This window comes from Moschus berezovskii, chromosome 1 (assembly GCF_049115385.1).
Source record: "Moschus berezovskii isolate FMDL1 chromosome 1, NW_MosBer_1.0, whole genome shotgun sequence".
NCBI lineage: Eukaryota > Metazoa > Chordata > Mammalia > Artiodactyla > Moschidae > Moschus > Moschus berezovskii.
In genome coordinates this window covers 73073581-73096410 of record NC_142460.1, presented here as the reverse complement: position 1 = coordinate 73096410, position 22830 = coordinate 73073581, and the positions used below count along the sequence as shown (strand labels likewise).

Here is a 22830-nt window from a genome sequence, read left to right as displayed (position 1 = left end):
CTACTGGAAAACTAATGGGTCCACAGAACCTTTCAGTTCAGTTCAGTCGTTCAGTCGTGTCTGACTCTTTGCAACCCCATGAATCACAGCACGCCAGGCCTCCCTGTCCATCACCAACTCCCGGAGTTCACTCAAACTCATGTCCATAGAGTCAGTGATATGCCATCCAGCCATTTCATTCTCTGTCGTCGCCTTCTCCTCCTGCCCCCAATCCCTCCCAGCATCAGAGTCTTTTCCAGTGAGTCAGCTCTTCGAATGACGTGGCCAAAGTATTGGAGTTTCAGCTTTAGCATCAGTCCTTCCAATGAACACCCAGGACTGGTCTCCTTTAGAATGGACTGGTTGGATCTCCTTGCAGTCCAAGGGACTCTCAAGAGTCTTTTCCAGCACCACAGTTCAAAAGCATCGATTCTTCGGCGCTCAGCTTTCTTCACAGTCCAACTCTCATATCTAAACATGACCACTGGAAAAACCATAGCCTTGACTAGACCGACCTTTGTTGGCAGGTTCAGATATTAGCACATCTTTTAACACATATGATGCATTGGTGGTGTATTTAGGCATTATGTGGCAGTAAAAGTCATCATTCAGTATTCTCTTACAGATCATTTATGGAGAAGGATTCATGTGCTAGGTAGGCACCGAACACACCAGAATTTTGGAAAAGGAAAATTGCCTGTTCCTAGAAGTGATGGAATAGAATTCCAGACTTCTGTAAGGTAAGTAAAGCCTTGCCAAGAAGGCTTAAACTAAATGTTATATAGTATTTTACCATTTAGGAAATACTTTTTAGAATTTTAATTATTTTATTTAAAAATAAATATCAAGAAATTTTAAATGTCAGTAGTGCCCCAAACTTAAAAATATGAAAAATCATAACTTTCAGGGACTTTATTTAATTTTTATAGTGTAAAATTGCAAATATAAAAACAACTGTTGATTTCCTGAGTAAAATTAAAAAGGGTCTTCAAGAAAGGGTTTTGCTTTCTTGCTTTCACATTTTGATGAGCAATCCTGGGTTGAGCTTGTGGTTAGTATATTCATCCTTCTCATGGCCTTGACTATCCATTTTCTTAATTTTATTTAGTATTAATCCTTTGTTATAAGCCACATAAAATAATTTGGGTAGAGTAAATTTAAATATGTGTGTAAATGGACACATACAAGTGTTTATGTGTACATGTGATACATCTATAAAACAACCTTTTCTTTCCTTACTTTACATTATTTCTTTATTAAATCCCTATTCAAAATCTTGGAAACATTCTTTGGTCACTCCAAAACTCAGTTTCCTTGTTTGTAAATTAGGGATAATAAGAGTGACCATAAGTGAAACAATCCACATAAAATGCTTAAACCTGGAAGATACTAAATATTTAATAAATATTGTTTTTCTTTTCACACATATAAACCAGTTACAGCTGCTTTCCAGAAACTTTTCTAAGACTTAACCCTGACATCAAATGGAGTTTATAGAACCTATTGCAACTTACTTGCCTAGGGTTTGCAATTTCCTTTTAGCTTACGTTCTACTAACTCCAGCATCTCTGCCCTTAAAAGGGATGTCAGCCTGATACCAGGATAAAAGCAAACATCCTATTGGGTAGCCGTTATTAAGCATCTAAAAAGGCAAATTTGTAATAAATCACTCTTTGAAACAGCCTTGTTTTGTACACTGAAACTCTAGATAGTTGCAGAAGTGAGGGTCTGCCTTACATAACAATTTTTGACTTGTTCTTGACCTTGCTGAGCTTTACTTTTTTTTCCTCTTATAACAGAAAAATAGAGAAAATCGCATTTCTTTCCCCAAGGCCAATGCAAAGGGACTAAAAACTAGAACTTGGATAGTTGGGCCACTTCTCAGCACTGATGCAAATGCTCATAATCTTGAAGAGAACCAGCTTCTACTGGATCCCAGCAGAGTTGGAGATAGAAACAGAGGGGAAAACACCCTGCTTTCCTAGAGCAGTGCTAGTCAAAATAGCCTGAAATTCCCTGTCTCCTGTGATCTTCTGTATCATTTCATCTATTTTACTATTAAGGCGTTCAAATACCTTACCTTGTATTATGTTATTTGTTTATCAATAGAGATCTTTGTTTCATGACAAACACCTTGAAGAAAATGATGATGTCTCACTCATCATTTTGTTTTCCAGGTGGTGAGCAAAATACCCTGTATATTTCCTAAAATGTAACATAACTCGACAAAGATTTGTAAGACAAATGAACAAACAAATAAAGCAAAAACAAAGAAAGGATTGTGAATTTTAAGAAGGATCAGGGAGAATAGGGATGAGACGGGTGATAGAGAATGTTGGGTGTCCCAGGTACATGGTGACCAGAATGTACGTTATAGTCATCAGGGTTATTCCTGCATAGTGTTTAAATTTTCTAAAGCATCTTTATGTTTGAACTAGCTTGTCATACTCACTAAAATCCATGTGAGGTAGGTGAGACAAATGGAATTTATTTTAAAGATGAAAAAAATGAAGCAGGGAAAGGTTAAATGATTATCTCAATATTATATAGCTAGTAGTAGCGCTGGGGTAGTACTAAGGTTCCAGACACCCAGTTCTGCAAGCTTTCTGCCCTAGGTAGGACGGAGGGGAGAGGAGAGTCACCAAGGAGTCACTTAAGAACCATACCATAAAAATAGGTCTCTAAGTAGACAATGATTTTACACTAATGGTTTTGATAATAAAGTCAGTAAGCACTCGTATTAGCATTAGTCAGCCCTTCTAGCCACCATCTCTTTAGAAGCTTCAGCAACATCCCGAACAGGGAAGGTATTCTGTGATATATCCAACTCTTTGGAACTCCTTTCTTCCCAAGACAATCGATTTCATCTTCTGGTGGTTTTGAGCACTACAGAATTCTTCTGGATCTTTAACATACCTTTTCTCCTCCTAAGTGTTATCCACTGTTCCTTTTTCAGTTCCCTTGTTACTACATAGAACAATCTAACCCCCTTTCCATGTACCATTTGAATTATTTGAAACAACACTCATGACCGCTTCCTGCCTTGAGTTGTGCCTTTTCCAGGCAGTCTCAGTTCTTTAAATCATTCTTCCTGTTCCTGATTCCTGGTCTTCTCTCAAACCCTGCCTATTGTCTTTGTCAGTGTACTCCTTCAAGTGGGCTATCCAGAGCAGGTGGGGGCTGAGGCAGTGTGCAGTACAGCATGACCATGGCTCCCTTCTCTTTGAAACAAAATTTCTATTACTGCAGCCTAACACCTAACATTGGAAGGACTGATGCTAAAGCTGAAACTGCAATACTTTGGCCACCTCACGCGACCAGTTGACTCAATGGAAAAGAGTCTGATGCTGGGAGGGACTGGGGGCGGGAGGAGACGGGGACGACAGAGAATGAGATGGCTGGATGGCATCACCGACTTGATGGACATGAGTTTGAGTGAACTCCGGGAGTTGGTGATGGACAGGGAGGCCTGGCGTGCTGTGATTCATGGGGTCGCAAAGAGTTGGACACGACTGAGCGACTGAACTGAACTGAACACCTAACTCTCTTCTTTGGTAGTCACATGTCTCTGCTGACCTTTATTGTGCTTCTTCTCAAAAAACAAACTTTTATTGAAATGTGAGTTGATAAGCCATGTCTCCTCCATTCTATTATATAATTTATTTGGGGGAAACTGAGGCATAAGCCTTTATAACCCCATTGTTGTATAGTGGTTAAGATTCAAGGCTTTGAAATTGAAACAACATGAGTTCAGGGGTTGGCTCCAGCAGTTACTAATTCATGTGGACAAATTTTATAACCTGTTTTCAATTCTTCATGTGTAAAGGGAAAGGTAATATGTTACTCATAAAGTTATTGAAAGGATTTGATAAAAATAGTGTATGTAAAATACTTAAAACAGCGTTTTCATATAACTATTCAATAAATACTAAAGTTTTCTTTTTTCTCTAGATGATGACATTCAGCCCAGAATTCCGTTTTGCCAGTATTTTTTTGTATGCTGATTGTTTTATTCAACATATTTGCTATTGATCTCACCATCCTTGGTTCTTTCACAGATTTCATGCCTTCTTTACATTTTCCAAAGCTGAAACTCCAATACTTTGGCCACCTCATTCGAAGAGTTGACTCACTGGAAAAGACTCTGATGCTGGGAGGGATTGGGGGCAGGAGGAGAAGGGGACGACAGAGAATGAGATGGCTGGATGGCATCACCAACTCGATGGACATGAGTTTGAGTGAACTCCAGGAGTTGGTGATAGACAGGGAGGTCTGGCGTGCTGTGATTCATGGGGTCGCAAAGAGTCGGACACGATTGAGCGACTGAACTGAACTGAACTGAAGTCATTTTTAAAAGTATTTCCTAAGGCAGATACCAGAGCACCTACCCTCAATAGGTAAAGGAAAGTGAAGTCGCTCAGCTGTGTCCAAATCTTTGCAACCCCATGGACTGTAGCTTACCAGGCCCCTCTGTCCATGGGATTTTCCAGGCAAGAATGCGGGAGTGGGTTGCCATTTCCTTCTCCAGGTAAACATTGATCTTAATCAGCACTGCCATGGCCATGGCTGTTGAACCTGTGATGTAGAGTCACCTAATTTCACCTAAATTTAAAAAATTTAAACCTGTGGATTCCCTGGTGGTCTAGTGGTTAGGATTTGGCACTTTGGTCACTGCCATGGGGAACTGAGATCCTTCTCAGCCTCTTCAAAAAATTTAAACCTAAAGAAATGTATAAAGAATAATATAAAATAGCAATCATGTAAGAGCTTCATTACAACTTAACATATTATTATGTTGCTCAGATTTCTTTTTAAGCAATAAAACATTCCCTGGTCCAGTGGCTCTCCACCTCTCCCCAGAGGTGACCATTATTTTGTAATTTCATTCTCATCCTATCCATATTTTTTGCATCCCACTCATGAAAATATCTTATGTGGCTTTGTCGAAAGGCTTTATAAAATTTTTATTCACTAATGTTATCAGAGAGGAGTTCTTTGATAAGTAGAGTATATTGTGGTGGTGGTGGTTTATTTGATAAATTGTGTCCGATTCTTGTGACCCCAAGGACAGAGGAGACTGGCAGGCTATAGTCCATGGGATTCTCCAGGCAAGAATACTGGAGTGGGTTGTCATTTCCTAATTCTGGTTAATCAAAACAAAAAGAGAAAATTATGGAATGAAATGAGAAGGCTCTTAGAAATAATGTATGTAAAATACTTAAAACAGTGCTTTCATATAACTGGTCAATAAATGGTAAAGTTTTCTTTTTAACTGTACTGTAAAATTTAAAAAAAAAAAGCTGCAGACCCAGATCTCAGAAGCCGGGGCACTGTCAACTTCAGGGACTGAGATCACTTTTGGTGAGAATATTGTCAATATGGTAAATTTGCTCAAACTTTTTTCCATCCTCTTTTCTTTATGCCATGAAAGAGAGTGAAATGGAAGGATCCACTTGTCTATACCCAAATTTTATGCTTATTCTTTGTTCAGAGTAGAAGTGGATGCAAGATTGCATGGTTCCTTGGAGGAGGGGACGGTGGTGGAGGCAGCAGGGAGCTGAGTTAGAACAGAATTATTTAGATGGGTGCAGTGTGTTGAATGGCATCACCTACTCAGTGGATATGAGTTTGAGTAAACTCTGGGAGATAGTGAAGGACAGGGAAGCCTGGCCTAGCGTGCTGCAGTCCATGGGGTCGCAAAGAGTCAGACAAGACTGAGTGACAGAACAACAACAAATGTGTTGGTGACATCCTGCTTCTTGGTGGACTCAGGGGTGCTCATTTTATAACTTACATAGATGTTACATTATTCTTTATTTTGTATCAAATATATTTTGAAAAGAAAACTTTAAAAAAAATGATAGAAAAAAAAAGATTCATACAGAAAAGGCTATTAGCCTTCTCCAAAGTAAAACTGGAGTACTATGGAGAAAAGAAGGCAAACAGATACTAGTCAGATGAAAACAAGAGATTTATAACATCTCCAACTGCCACAGTGCAACTGAGCTATCAGTTTATTAACCTTGTTACAAAAGAAAAATAGGCTTAGGCTAGTCTTAGGGACTCCATGCTGGCTTCTAGCGATTACTTCGTCCTTTTTTTGAGTATACACAGATCTTTCCTTCTTTTTGCCTATCTTAGATTTCACTTTGTTTCAAGGACCATAAAGCCACTGAGATAAGCTTTTAAAAAAGGGAACTTAATTGTACAAATACTGGGGTCTGTCTCAGAACTCAAGGCAATAAGTATAATCAGGTGTGGAAATGAAAGCACATGGCCTCCATTGCTGTCCGTGCCATCAGGTGAGGGGCAAGGACTTGCCTATAGTGGAAGGCTGTTCTTTCGGTGTTTGTAGGCAGAAATCATTCTCTAAAGTGAGGACAGCACTGGGAGGATATAAAGGGCATTCTACTACATAGCACTTTCTATAATATTATCTAGGCTCAATGTCTCATTTACTACCCTGTAATTTGCAGAATCTACCTTTTTCCCACTAATCCCAAGAAATTTGAGTGTTTATAGCCTGATTTTATACCCACATATGTTTAGAAATAAAGTATTTCTTTCGATGTTGTTTATTTATTTGTTTTATTCCTTGACTCATTCCAGAAAGATTTCTGTTAGTCCCACAGCAGTGCAAACTTAGCTGCACGTTTTCTCAAGACTCTCAAGTATTATTCAATAGAGCTTGGAAATATGAACACATTTAGAGTGCCTAGGTGATCTCTTAAATTCTGTTAAACTTATTTTTTACTTCCTAGATTCTACAGCAATCTACTCAAACTAGTTAAAGAAAGTCTTAGTCGCCCAGACATGTCCAACACTTTGCAGTCCCATGAACTGTACCCCACCAAGCTCCTCTATCCATGGAATTCTCCAGGCAAGAATACTGGAATGGGTTGCCACTCCCTTCTCCAGGGGATCTTCCTCACCCAGGGATCAAACCCAGGTCTCCTGCATTGCAGGCAGATACTTTACCAACTGAGCCACTAGGGAAGCCCAGCTAAAGAAAGGGAAGATTTATTAGAATCACTGCACACATAAAGTTATGGCAAAGAACAACAAACGGAACAGAACAACAACGCTAAACCCCAAACGAAGTGAGATTATCACAGCTCAGAGATAGGCAAAAAGCCAAGGACATTTTCTGAAATTACAGTTACAATGTGGGAAGTACAGCTTGTGAGAAAGGTTGCTTTTCCTTGAAGTGGGATGGGACAGACAAGAGAGGCACACAATTGAGGAGTTAACTAAAACAATGACGTTTTGAAGTAATGGAGATAAAACTAAGGAGGAGGGGGAGCTTACATTCAATGATGGTTTTTATGTGAATTTATTTTTGGTCTCACCCTCACCATATGGAATTATTGACAAAAAAAAAAATCTATTGAGGATGACTGATCAGAAAGAATGGTTTTAAAAGAACAATGTGACAATGCTCAGAAAAGTACATTAAATATGTTACCTGAAATCCAGCTGAAGTCTTTACAGTGGAGGAGTCAACTCCAGGTCTTAGAAGAATTTAGCTATTTGGAAAGGGATGTTTTCCTTTTTCATCATTTGACACTTTCTTTGACCATCTTCTTCATTCAAAAACAAAACTTTCTAACCTGTTGGATTGCTAAAGTGTTCTTTCCAAATATCAAATTGACTGTTATAAGTCTGTTAAAATACTGACCTTTGGCCAGTGCTATTTGAGAGAAGGAGAAATGAAATGAGTAACTTTGCTTGTCACAGTGTAGGAGAGATGTAGTTAAGAAAAGAAAGACAGAAGGAAATAGGAAGGGAAGGAAGAAAAATATATTCTAAGAGAAGTTATGCTGGGATGACTTCAAAAGTCACCCAGCCTTGGCTCTGACTTTGCGTTCAGATGTGATCTGAGTAGGAGTTGGAGAGGGGGAAGAAATAAACATAAAAGAAACCTTTCCTTAAGTAGATTTCAGCAACATCTGGGTCCCCAACATCAGATTGAGGGATAAGGGTCTCTCTGCCCTCTAAATCCCCAGCTGCTCCAGAGGTAGCAAAGTCAGTTGCTGTATCAAGGCAGGGCCTCCTTTGCTATACGCCTTTGATGATCTGTATCTTCCTGCTACACCATAATTGTTCAGTAGAATCCTATTTCTCCTCCCCAGTCTTACTTGTTCTGTTCACAAGAGAAAAGCAGGCAGCAGAAAGCGCTCACTGTTTCATCCCCCCATCGCTCTGTCCAGTCTTCCCTTCCCAACTTAAAGGCTGTATCTGCCGTTACCGACTGGAGTTGTCTCTAGCACTCCAAAAGAAGAAGAGCCAGCAATTTAACAGGTATCACAAAGTGATGAATAGAGAGGAGCTGGTCCAGATTCTTGGTGGTCATCTGTAAGACCAGTGGTTTTTCAATCCTAAGTGAAGTAAAGAAGAATGAGGCATGCACTAAAGTTTACACTATTCTCCTAGTGAGGTTGGAAGAAAGAACCAAGCTCTAGGAGCCACTAAGTATCATGGGCCATGCATTCATTAATTCATTCAACAGCATTTATTAAGTGCTTTCTCTGTGCTAGGTACTGTGGTTATTGTAAGAGATACCCAATAGATGTGGTCCATGGTAATGGGGGCTTCCCATTAAAATGCGCTGAAGGTGGCACAGTGGTAAAGATTCTCTCTGGCAATGCAGGAGACACAAGAGACATGGGTTTGATCCCGGGCTTGGGAAGATCCCCTGGAGTAGACAATGGCAACCTGCTCTGTATTCTTGCCTGGAAAATTCCATGGACTGAGGAACCCATCATGTTTTAAAGAGTTGGGCACAACTGAGAAACTGAGCACACACACGTCAACGGAGCTTATGGTCCAGCAGCAGAGATGGATGTGATCTACAACATAATACAAAATATTCCTTGGAATTAGGGATGGAGGCAGAGCAAGCCAGTTTCCAGTGATGGAGGAATCTAAAAGCAGAGCAGCAATGCAGGGTCTGAGGGTACTGAAGGTTTAACTGTTTTAAAGAGTAAAGAGGCTTTCCTTAGCTAAGGAAAAAGGCTGGATTATGGAATCTTTAGATTCTTAGGTTGGCTTTGTGTTCTATGTAGAAGAAAATACCACTTTGGGACATGTCCTTTTATGATTTTTGTGGTCACTATTATTCTTGTAAACCTCTAGAGTTTGTGTGTGGTAGTGAGTGGTAGGGAGAGATTATTTTGTTTGCTTCAGAAATTTCAGTAAGAGGTTAAATGTACTATTATTCAGAGAAAAAGAAGTTTAAGTATTAGTGGTTATAAGAATATATTTCAGAAAAATATGACACAATGGAGGTGTCAGGTGGTAGCTATACTGTACAAAAAAGTTTACATGCTGGCAACAAGAATGACCATTTCCATAATTAAAGCATGACTGGTAAGAATGGCAATCACTGGATATTGATGTAGATTTTAGTTTGTGTCTATATTTTGGAGAGGTGTAATTAAAGCTTGATTTTATGTCATTTCTTATGAAATAGACCTGTTACTCTACAGGGATGGTGTATCTTTGGTAAGCTATGCAATTTGTATTGATATTCGATTTATCTGTGCATGTTCATTGACAAAGATTTCCAGTGGAGACAGAGCTGCTTAGAGCTTAGACTGCTTCTGGAGTCAGAAAGATCTGAATTCAAACATTGGTTCTGCTATTTACTAGTTATGTGACTTTGGATAAACTTAAAAATTTTTTTTTTCTTTTTTGAGGAAACTTTGGTTTGTAATGTTACATAAATTTTATGTGTACAACATTATATTTATACTTCTGTGTATACTACAGCACACTCACCACCAAAAATTTTGTTTCCATCCATTGGGCAAACTTTTTAAACCTACTAAGCCTTAGTCCTCTGTTTCATAAATTGTAAGGTGAGGTTTCTAATGGTTCCTACCTGTTAGGCTTATAGTGTTGGAGAAGGAAATGGCAACCCACTCCAGTGTTCTTGCCTGGAGAATCCCAGGGGCGGCGGAGCCTGGTGGGCTGCCGTCTTTGGGATCGCATAGAGTTGGACACGATTGAAGCAATTTAGCAGCAGCAGCAGCACCCTTGCATCCTTAGCACTCTGCAGTCTTATGATAGCATCTTTCAAAGTGTGGTTCATCAGAATCACCCAAGTGACTTGTTACAAATTCAGATTCCTGGCCCTTACATGTGAGGAAGTCTCCAAATTTTAAATAAATATCCCAACCCAGCTTATTTTTATCAGCATCTAAACTGAAGAATGACATGACCACATAAATGATGGTGCTTCACAAATCAGCTCTACTCCACAGACTCCATCAGGATGTGCCTATAATTTAAATAGTACCTTGTATTAAACATTTGTGGGACACATCCTAAAACCCTCACAGGACACAAAACTATTTGTTCTTTATGCCTTAACAACCTTTCCAAATCACTTGATTAAAAATGGTTTACTGTCTCTTCTAGTCTTCAGAAACAATTGTCTTCCTCTCCTTGCTGTGGTTACAGCTAAACTTTTACTTTATCCCTGTTACTGAAGAGAAGAGCTGAGGATGGAGCAAATGTGAATAAGTGTGTGATTAGGATCCATAGAGATCTCCTGGTTTATGCAAACCTCTTCATGGTCGAACTGGTTAAAGCTGACCTTTCTCTCCCCCACTTCCCTCTGTCCTTAAAGTCTCAGGTATCCCTGGCATATATCCCCATGACATCCCCAACCTATGTAGCCCTAACACTTCCGTTTTGATCACTACTCCAGATTCATGTTGATCACATCAGCCAGATAGCTGTGATTACTGTCTCATTCTGCTTCTAGGAATTTGTTAGCCATGAAGTCAGTAAAATTTATATTTCTATGTTCCAATTTGTAAACCGAAAAAATATATGTGTACGAAAGTGTCAACTCGAGTTCTGGGGTGAGGAATAGGAAAGGAAAGATGGCTGTAAAGTCGAGGAGGAAATCTCTACCTTTATATTGCCTAAGTGATTGCAGGTAAAGAGGCAGGTAAGCCACAGAGTCTGATGCTGGCTGCCCCAATATGTTGAACCTGCGAGTAGTTAACTCAATAAGCCATTGTCGGCTGCCCAGGCAACATGACAAGTTTTGATATTTGAGTTCCCTGGCTTAGGGGATTAATTCATGGATGAAACAATTCCAGTTTACTTTGGAGGGAGGGGCATGCCATCAGCATGTGGAATCTTAGCTCCCTGATCAGGGACTGAACCTATGCCTCCTGCATTGGCAGTGTAGAGTCTTAACCACTGGACCACCAGGAGATACTTCTGGCTTTACTGGAAATGTGTGTGTGTGTGTTCAGTGTGTGTAGTCGCTCAGTCATGTCTGACTCTTTGCAACCCTATGGACTGTAGCCCATCAGGCTCCTCTATCCATGGGGTTTTCCAGGCAAGAATCCGGGATTGGGTTGCCATTTCCTTCTCCAGGGGATCTTCCCGACCCAGGGATCGAAACTGCATCTCCTGCATCCTCCTTGCATTGCAAGTGGATTCTTTACCACTGTGCCAGGGGGGAAGTCCTTACTGGAAATAGACATCCTTTATGTGGTAAATTTGAAAAGCAAAACCTCTTCAGCATGAATCTGCTAGTATCTTACACCAGAAACCTATTTAGCCACTTTAATAAAATCAGATCCATATGTTGAGCTGGCTCCACCAGCACTGTGGTTCATAGGGGTGGCATTACATAGTCTGTTACAAAGCAATGGTGACACATGGACTTTGCAGTCAGGTGTGAGTGTTGAGTCTTGGCTCCACCCTTCACCAGCTGTATGAACCTGAACAAGTTAACTAGCCTCATTTCATCAACTGTAAGGATGAGGATAATAGTAGCTGTGATAATAAGGGAATGGGCATACCTGGGCATACCTTATTGTCCCTTGCATGTCGTAACACTCAATGAGTGTTCTTTTCCTTTGCCCTCTTATGATTCTGCTGTCCCCATCGTTTCTTTACATCCTGTCCAAATCTTTTTCAAGTGTAACCATGTGATACATCAAGATGTGCCTTGATTCCCTAGTCTTCATTTTCTCAATTTTGTTTATTAATTCAACAAATATTTCCTGAGTGCCTGTTATGTGCAAGGCACTATTTGAGGTAAACAGAGAACTAAAGAGAAATCCTTTCCATCGGGGAGCTTACATTCTAGTTGAGGGGACAAATGTAATAGCCAATAAATGTAGTAAATGAGTTAATCATGTTGTATGCCAAGTGGGGTGAGTGTTATGGAAAAAGAACCAAGGAATGGAGATTGGAGGTAGAGATAGAGTTGTTCCAGTTTTAAATAAGATGATCAAGGTAGGTCTCTGAGTTGTTCAAACACAGAGCGGGTGGGAACACTCTTTTTGTGAAGCTGTGCAGCCCTCGCTATACTTCGGCAGTTTTAGGCAAAAATGAGAGGCTGGAGTGCCTAAAAGAAGTAGGATGTTATTCCTTAATTTCTCAAATACAACAGGAGATCAGTAGAAAGCTGCTTAGTGATGCTTGCCCATTAGGTGGCAAGAATGATTTTTCTGCTTTTCTCTTTTGGACTCAGTCTTTAAGGCCATAGAATCTTCATCCCTCCCAGTCCTTGGTTGATGGTTAGTGTCATCAATAAAAAATAAGAAATTGAGTTTCTTATACTATATCACTGTGTTTTATATAACAGAAATCCTTTGCAACTCAGGGAAACACATGATTTAGTTGTAAACCCATGATTAGACCTAACCTTAGACAATTTCTATTAAAAGAAAGCAGCATAATGTTTTTTTAAGCCTGATAAAGTAAAAGGAGCACTGTGGTGTCCTTCCACAAACTATCCTTTAACAGTCTACGTCCAGGACATTCTCAACTGTGAACTGGGAGTAGAGGGAGGTGTTCCTTCCACCTCTCTAATCCGAGTCTTTCAAAATCTCCAAGAAAAAATTTATCCTAGAAACTAAAACAGGTATAATGTGTGGGCTTGTAATCTCTTGACATCTGCTTTATTGAAGACTGCAATTAAGGTGATTTGTCCATTTTTGGATGGGAACAAAAGTGGGGTGATAATCTTCTACATATTATTTTTGCCTCCTTCCCTTTCATGCAATAAATGAAGGGGAGAATATTCTTACCTGCTCACTGACAGTTTTGCCAAACACACAGAACTTCAAGACCTTACTATTAGATGTTATCTGCCAAACACTTAAATTAATCCAGTACTTATAAACTTCAAGAGACCTACAAGTGACAAGCCCTGTCCTCAAGATCTCAAAATATTTTCAGTTCACTTCAGTCGCTCAGCTGTGTCCGACTATTTGCGACCCCATGAACCACAGCACGCCAGGCCTCCCGGTCCATCACCAACTGCCAGAGTCTGCCCAAACCCATGTCCATTGAGTCAGTGATGCCATCCAACCATCTCATCCTCTGTGGTCCCCTTCTCCTCCTGCCCTCAATCTTTCCCAGCATCAGGGTCTTTTCAAATGATCAGCTCTTTGCATCAGGTGGCCAAAGTATTGGAGCTTCAGCTTCAACATCATTCCTTCCAATGAACACCCAGGACTGATCTCCTTTAGGATAGACTGGTTGGATCTCCTTGCAGCCCAAGGGACTCTCAAGAGTCTTCTCCAACACCACAGTTCAAAGGATCAATTATTTGGCACTCAGCTTTCTTCACAGTCCAACCCTCACATCCATACATGACCACTGGAAAAACCATAGCCTTGACTAGACGGACCTTTGCTGACCAAGTAATGTCTCTGCTTTTTAATATGCTGTCTAGGTTGGTCATAACTTTCCTTTCAAGGAGTAAGTGTCTTTTAATTTCATGGCTGCAGTTACCATCTGCAGTGATTTTGAAGCCCCCCAAAATTAAGTCAGCCACTATTTCCATTGTTTCCCCATCTATTTGCCATGAAGTGATGGGACCGGATGCCATGATCTTAGTTTTCTGAATGTTGAGCTTGAAGCCAACTTTTTCACACTCCTCTTTCACTTTCATCAAGAGGCTCTTCAGTTCTTCTTCGCTTTCTGCCATAAGGGTGGTGTCATCTGCATATCTGAGGTTATTGATATTTCTCCCGGCAATCTTGATTCCAGCTTGTGCTTCCTCCAGCCCAGCATTTCTCATGATGTACTCTGCATATAAGTTAAATAAGCAAGGCGACAATATACAGCCTTGACATACTCCCTTTTCCTATTTGGAACCAGTCTGTTGTTCCATGTCCAGTTCTATTATAATATCAGAATTAATTATATTAGTAATATGTTATTACATAATATAATCTTCATTTTGCATGAGAAGAAACTGAAAGACATACAAGGATCTACCAAAAAACCATAATAATAATAATAAAGTCACTCCAAACTATAAACCAAGACCTTTCCTTAATCTCCTAAACCAGTGACTTGCAAACCACTGCCTGCAGGCCAAATATGCTTACCCTTATTACTCACTCCCACTCGACCTATTTTTAGATTTTACATTTTTGTAATGCTTGAAAAAAATCCCCCAAAAATGTTTCTTGACGTGAAAATTATATGAAATTCACATTTTAGTGTTCATAGATAAAGATTTATAGGACCACACACAACCATTCCCATTCCTTATAGATTACCCGTTTTATATGTGTGTGTGTGTGTGTGTGTGTGCTGGAGAAGGTCACAGAAACGGCGTGACCGTGGCTTGACCTGCACGTGGGCCCGGCACGTTTGGAGGTGCCACACATGCTCCCCTGTCCTGGAATGTCCTTCTGCCCACCGTTCCCTCAGTGAGAGCTGTTCTAAGGTCGAAGCCTTGGGAGACTAAGATGTTGAGACTGTAAGGACTGAATATATGACTGACTGAACCCAGGTAGGGTCTCTGTATGAACTTTCGAGATTCTGGTAGGGGGTGTGGAGACCTTCGGCCGTCGCCTCGCCTCACCTCACCTCACGTGACTTTCCTCCCCACACCTCGCCGTGGCTCATTAAACCGGTCACCTTCCCGTCTGGAGTGGCCTGCGTCTGTCTTCAGTCTCGGTGCCTCCTGTGTCTGGAGTCAGTTTTCAAACTAGCAACATGGCCGCTGTCTCTGGAAAATGGCTGTGTTGAGTAGTCGTGGCAAAGATCATATAGCCCACAAAGCCTAAAATATTTACTCTCTGGAGCTTTACAGAGAAAAATCGCCAATCTTTGGTCTAGCCCATATGGTTGTCTTTGTTAAGGGTCTAAGGAGAATATATATAGATTTATGACATTTCAGGCCATCCTTATTTTAAATATACTTGCACATGGTATCATTTTGCAAGAAAAACTACACGTCCTTTCACATACTACTGTGTTTCCTTCTTTATGGGTTGTTAGTTGTTATTCATGGACATTCCTATTTCTTCATTCGTTCACTTCATGAGCCCTTATAGTGCACTAGCCTGGGAATAAATGAATAACACAAAGAAGCTTTATTAGTTAACTTATATAGAAAAGTAATGGACAGATGTGAGGGCTTCCCTGGTAGCTCAGTGGTAAAGAATCCGCCTGCCAATACAGGAGATGTGAGTTCGATCCCTGGGTCAGGAAGATCCCCTGGAGAAGGAAATGGCAACCCACTCCAGTGTTCTTGCCTGGGAAATCCCATGGACAGAAGGAGCCTGGCGGACAATAGTCCATGGTGTTCCTAAAGAGTCAGACACAACTCAGCAACTAAACAATAACAACAATGGACAAATATAGACCATTGTTATACAGTAGTGAGAAGCACCATCCTAGGATTATGACTGGGACAGAAAAGAAGGTGTTTGACTCAGCTACAGGGGTTGGTAAACGCTCGTTAGAAAAGAACACACTTGAACTGAGAGCAAGAGTATGAGGGGTTGAGAGGGGACATGATTCCATGTTAGCAATATTTTCCAAGACTTGTGTTCATTAGGGTTCAGTACAGGAAACAGCAATATGGTCATTTTAAGAAAGTAAAGATTCATGGGGGATTAGGACTAAACCATGGAAGGACCAGAATAGGCGGTAGGCTAGCCTACCAAGAGTGATTCCCAAAAGACTATAGTACTGTCCCACTGAGGCCATCACTGGACTGCTTCAGACCAAGAATACACTGTCATTCTCTGATAAGGATCAGAAAGGCAGTCCTGATGCTGCTGCCACTGGACTGTTAGAGCAAAGGATCTCTGCAAAATTGCTTGCCAATAGAAAGACAGCCAGGAGAGCAGGAACATGGCTTCAGCTCTGTTTTAAATTTCTAAATCTCACAGGAGCACATCTATTTTGTGCATTCAGAGCTCTTGCTGCAAAAAATTTTAAGAAAGAAAGCCATTAGCTTTCTAGTCTCTGCAGCACAGGAAGCCACGCTTACTTACTTCTAAGTAAGGTGGGACAGAGGCTGATCAAGCCAAACCACTGAATCCACCACATGTACAGAATCAATGTCACTGCCCATTCAAAGAATTGCAAATAGTTTGGGTTGGCTACAGCAGTAGTTTCCAAATAGTCGAGTGGATCCCTTTTTAACATGAAAATATTGGGCCTCCAATGCACATGACAGTAGTTTTATTTAATATCCTATAACTGAGAAATATATTACAAATAGTTTCATCCAAAAGGAATTTTATTAATCATAATAGCAAATAGATACATTTGGAAAATGATAGTGATAAAAGTAGCTCACGTATACTGCATGCATGTTAATTCAGTGGTAATGCATATGTGTTTAAGCTATATCATTTGTTTAGTCAGCAGATGATGCCTGGACTTCTAAATTCCAAAACTCTTTTCAGTAATGCCTGGGAAACCAGATATATAAGCTCACACTTGGAAATCATTGAGCTTTAATAGCTTAGGGTGTGTGATAAGGAAGATGTAAGCAAACAGAATCTGAAAGAAGGCTAGTTTCTTTAGATATTAATTGGGAGGTGATGGGGAGTTACTGAATTTTAAGCAAAGAAATGATGAAATCAGATTTTCATGTCAGAAAGACCAGTCTGGCAAAGTCTAGCTGATGAAGGAATAAAAGACTGAAGACAAGTAGAAAATATAGAAGGTTATTTCAGTGATCCAGGTGGGAAACTCAGGGGCCTAATAAACAAGGTAAAGATAGTGGGGATGAAGAGTAATGAACATTTAGCAGCAGAATTGATTGCTGATTGATTGATTTGGTGTGATATGGGTGACTAAGAGGACAGAAGAAAGAGGACATGCTTGGGTAACCATGTAAATATGAAACACAGGAGAAAAAAATGAATTGTTCCAAGTTCTCAAGTTATACTTTTTAATATTCTCAAGAAATATATGTACATATTTAAAATAAAAATCCGTAAAGTGACATGATTACTGTTCTAAGTTAGTCAGAACATGATAACTGCTATAAGCGTAACCCCCAAGTCCCAGTAACTTGATACAATAAAGATATGTTTCTCATTCACATCACAGTCCAATGAAGGCTGATATGTGTGCATGTGATGGTGAGGAGCGGAGAAGGCACTGGCAAGCCACTCCAGTACTGTTGCCTAGAAAATCCCATGGATGGAGGAGCCTTGTAGGCTGCAGTCCGTGGGGTCGCTAAGGGTCAGACATGACTGAGCAACTTCACTTTCACTTTTCACTTTCACACATTGGAGAAGGAAATGGCAACCCACTCCAGTGTTCTTGCCTGGAGAATCCCAGGGACAGGAGAGCCTGGTGGGCTTCCGTCTATTGGGTCACACAGAGTCGGACACGACTGAAGTGACTTAGCAGCAGCAGCAGCAGATGGTGAGGAGAGAGGCAGACTTTGGCCCATGTGATTATTTAGAGACCCAGACTTTTCCTTTCATTGATTCTACCATCTCCTGGGGTCACAGGATTCTCTACATTCATCTGGACAAAGGCAGATAAGGAGCTGAATTTTTTGTTTCCACGTGTCCAGGGCATGAACCAGCCATGGGCACAGAGCAAAATCCAAGCTGGGATAAACAAGGAGTTGTTTTGTCCCTCACTGATATGAGACAGGCACCACCAACCAAACAGGTGCCACTCTACCCAGGCCAGGGACAAGGGAGCTGAATTTTAAATAGGAAGATTTTATGGACCAGGAAAGGAAGAAATGTACATCACTTGTGCACACTTACCAATGGCTCAAACTCAGTCATGGGCATGAGAAACAATCCAGCTGTGTGCCCAGGCAAAGGAAAACATGACTTTCAGGAGTGTTTAGCTAGTCTCTACCTTAATCACTTGTTCGGTTATAATGAAGAACTCACAGAATTTTGAAATATGATTACAGTGAATGACAAAGTGATTTGAGTTTAATTAGACAATGTCTAAATGTGATTGATGTAATGGGGAAATCTGTGAAACATTTGATTATATTACTGAGGAAATTCTGTGGTCATATAGTGTGGGAACTGAAGAGAAATGGGAGCGAGTAATGCCTGTATTGAGTCCAGAAATAGGTGAACCGAAGACAAAGAAATTATCACTGTCCTCTGGGTTGGGGTACTCGACCTGTTTATCCATTAACTCTTTGTTAAGTACCATCTGCTAGGCACTGTTCTAGGTACTGGAATAGAAACAACTTATCCTGTCTGCCAAATAGCCATATCCCTAGAGTAGAGGTGGATCTACTACATCCTCATGGCTTGAAGGCCCAAGCTTTTATAGTATTCTACTCAGTAGACTTTACTCTGGCTCTACTAAGCAAATGCCTTCTAATTCTCTCTCGACTGTCTTTGATTGACTAATATAAGTCTAATCCTTATGGTTCCTGCAGCCTTGTCTCCTCCTCTCCCTCATCTTCCTCTTCCTCCTCCTCTTTTGTTGTCTCCACAGTCATGCTCATCATAATAACCAGCATTCACTGAGAACTGGACATTGTATAAGGTACTTTATACATTTCTTCTAATTCTCACGACAGTTGCATTTGATAGATGCAAATACTGAGTCTCAGAGAAATTTAGAGGGTAGTTTGCCCTCAGAGTTGCTGTGGTGAACCTGGATCAGAAACCAGTTCTGCTGACTTCATAGCCCAAGTTCTTACTACTATTATAAAGAAATAAATCTGCACCTGGGGTTATAGATCAATCCCTTGAGAATTTATTAAATAGGATTAGTTGAATTGATCAAGTCTGGGTACTTGGACAGAATCAGATTTCTGATCCCACAAACACTCAGGACCTGATATGGAGACGGGAAAACTCTTCAGAGGCCCTCAACCTTATGAGGTCTTGCCAGGGCTGCTGATTGAGCGTTGACCTCTCTTCCTTTTTAAAAGGTAAAAAGTCATTTATTTTAATTGAAATGTAGTTGACTTATAATGATAAAGAATCTGCCTGCTGCGCAGGAGACCTAGGTTCAATCCCTGCGTTGGGAAGATCCCTTGGAGAAGGGAATGGCAACCTACTTCAGTATTCTTGCCTGGAATTCCATGGACAGAAGAGCCTGGCCTGGTGGGGTACAATCCTGGTGGGGTCTCAAGGAGTAGGACACAACTAAGTGATTAGCACTTTCATTTTTTAGGCGTGTAGCATAGTGATTTCCTATTTTTGCAGATTATATTCCATTATAAGCTATTCTAAGATAATGGGTATAATTCCTTGTGCTGTACAGTCATTTCTTGTGTTTGTCTAGTTTACATATAGTATTTTTTAATCTATTATGACCATACCTCTAATTTGTCCCTGAAATCCCTATTTCTGAACGTTTAACTTCAACGATTGTGACCTGGTAATATCCCAAAATAATCTGTCAGAGAGAACTGTTAACATATTTATATTTTTATAGTGAGAAAAAATATTCTCATAAATAAAGTCCAAACAGATACAAAATTTACTGAAGTTAGAAGATAAACATTACATTTGATTCCTTCAACAAAAAGTATACTGTGTAGTTGCAATTACTGAACAAAGATGTAATCAGAAAAATATATTTTGAATTACAATGTATTGATAGGAATAAATCAAAGTAAATGTGTTTTCTCCTAATGGCATTTTTATTTTCCCAGAGTAGGAATTTAAAATTGCTTAAATTGCTTCTAAGTTAGTGAGTAGGAAAAGCACTTTAATGGTGACAAAAATGCGTGTTTAACCAGCATGCAAAGGGTGACAATGAAAAGAACAGTTCTGCACGTGTCAAGATAAACCATGCACAGTTATGTGACTCCATACTGATTTTGCTAACCCACAGACAACTAGAGAAAAGCATCTACTTCATTATAATCGTATGCATTATCACATGCATATCTTTATGTACCATTGGTTGTGGATTAGTCACTAAATCGTGTCCGACTCTTGCAACCCCATGGAATATAGCCTTCCAGGCTCAATCAGTGGGATTCTCTAGGCAAGAATACTGGAGTGGGTTGTCATTTCCTTCTCCAGGGGATCTTCCAAAGTCAGCAATTGAACCTGGAGTCTCCTGCACTGCAGGCAGATTCTTTACCAACTGAGCTACAAGGGAAGCCCTTATGTACCACTAACACTTGCACATATGTCATGTCTTTTATTTCACAATATTTCTTTCGCATCTTTTGTTGTTGTTTCCACTGGTCCTTCACTTCTGAATTACATTATCCTTATGTTATAGAAGTCGTAGAAATGTAGGTCACATGTGTCTTTCTAAGATCATTATAGGAAAAAAGAAACAAATGAGGGAAGAATGTGGTTTTCTTATACAATATCCGTTAATGATGACAGTTGCTTACAGCTGTTCTTGGGAGAATGGCCAGGCTAAATGTGTGACTTGGGTTGCAGTTACATTTTTGGTGATTTGTACAAACTTTAAAGCCCACTTTCCTCAAGTGAGTTGTATTAAAGCCTTACCACAACCATTAAAGGCTTTACCACAGCTAAACCTGTGATGATGATCCAGCTCAACATCTCTGTCTAAAGAGAAGACAGCTACAAGGCTGCCTCGTGGGATTTGATAACTCATCAATCTCAATTCAGTCGCTGAGTCTTGTCCAGCTCTTTGAAACCCCATGGACTGCAGCACGCCAGATTTCCTCATCACCAACTCCTGGAATTTGCTCAAACTCATGTCCATCGAGTCGATGATGTCATCCCCATCTCATCCTCTTCATCCCCTTCTCTTGCCTTCAGTCTTTCCCAGCATCAGAGTCTTCTAAGGCATCAATTCTTCGTATCAGGTGGCCAGAGTATTGGAGCTTCAGCTTCAGCATCAGTCCTTCCAATGAATATTCAGGACTATTCTCCTTTAGGATTGACTGGTTTGATCTCCTTGCTGTCCAAAGGACTTTCAAGAATCTTCTCCAACACTACAGTTCAAATACATCGATTCTTCGGCACTCAGCTTTCTATACAGTCCAACTCTCACATCCATACATGACCACTGGAAAAACCATAGCTTTGACTAGACAGACCTTTGTTGGCAAAGTAATGTCTCTGCTTTTTAATATGCTCTCTAAGTTGGTCATAGTTTTTCTTCCAAGGAGCGAGCTGCAGTCATCATTTGCAGTGATTTTGGAGCCCAAGAAAACAAAGTTTGTCAATGTTTCCATTGTTTCCCCATTATTTGCCATGAAGTGATGGGACTGGATGCCATGAACTTAGTTTTTGAATGTTGAGTTTTAAGCCAGCTTTTCACTCTTCTTTTTCACTTTCATCAAGAAGCTCTTTTTAGTTCCTCCTCGCTTGCTGCCATAAGAGTGATATCATCTGCATATCTGAGGTTATTGATATTTCTCCTGTCAATTGTCACCCCAGCTTGTGCTTCATCCAGCCCAGCATTTTGCATGAGGTCCTCTGCATATGAGTGAAATAAGCAGGGTGACAATATATAGCCTTGACGTACTCCTTTTCCAATTTGGAACCAGTCTGTTGTTCCATGTCCGGTTCTAACTGTTGCTTCTTGAATATTCATCTGAATGCAGAGTTCCAAAGAATAGCAAGGAAAGATAACAAAGCCTTCCTAAGTGACCAATGCAAAGAAATAGAGGAAAACAATAGAATGAGAAAGGCTAGAGATCACTTCAAGAAAATTAGAGATACAAGGGGAACATTTCATGCAAAGATGGGCACAATAAAGGACAGAAATGGTATGGACCTAACAGAAGCAGAAGATATTAAGAAGAGGTGGCAAGAATACACAGAAGAACTGTAAAAAAAGAGAAGATCTTAATAGATAACTTCGATGGTGTGATCACTCACCTAGAGCCAGACATCCTGGAGTGCGAAATTAGGTGGGCCTTAAAAAGCATCACTGCAAACAAAGCTATTGGAGGTGATGGAATTCCAGCTGAGCTATTTCAAATCCTAAAAGATGATGCTGTGAAAGTGCTGCACTCAGTATGCCAGCAAATTTGGAAAACTCAGCAGTGGCCACAGGACTGGAAAATGTCAGTTTTCATTCCAGTCCCAAAGAAAGGCAACGCCAATGAATGTTCACACAACTGCACAGTTGCACTCATCTCTCATGCTAGCAAATTAATGCTCAAAATTCTCCAAGCGAGGTTTCAACAGTATGTGAACTGAGAACTTCCAGATGTTCAAGCTGGATTTAGAAAAGGCAGAGGAACCAGAGATCAAATTGCCAGCATCTGTTGGATCATCAAAAAAGCAAGAGAGTTCCAGAAGAATATCTACTTCTGCTTTATTGACTATGTCAAAACCTTTGACTGTGTGGACCACAACAAACTTAGAAAATTCTTAAATGCATCAATCTACTAGCACTCTAATGTCCTGACTATAGATCCTGCTTTGAGACAGCACTGCCTAAGAGTGAGGATACTCGATTCTACCTCAGGCTCAAACTGTGACTCTGAAGGATTCACTTAAATTTCTTCAGGTTTAAGTTTTTAGTCTGTAAAATGATGAGATGTCCTAGTTCTACAAGATCCCTTCCAGGTTTAAAATAGAGTAATATGGCTATGGTTTTTCCAGTAGTCATGTGTGGAGGTGAGAGTTGAACTATAAAGAAAGCTGAGCGCCAAAGAATTGA

General features: G+C 40.2%; 1 non-coding gene across 1 annotated transcript; it reads right to left on the bottom strand.

The window, feature by feature from the left end:
• Positions 1 to 17791: 17791 nt before the first annotated feature.
• Positions 17792 to 17930, bottom strand: LOC129553799 (small nucleolar RNA SNORA48). Its single transcript, XR_008685522.2, has one exon. It is a non-coding gene; the product is annotated as a small nucleolar RNA SNORA48 (small nucleolar RNA).
• Between the last annotated feature and the right edge of the window lie 4900 nt (positions 17931 to 22830).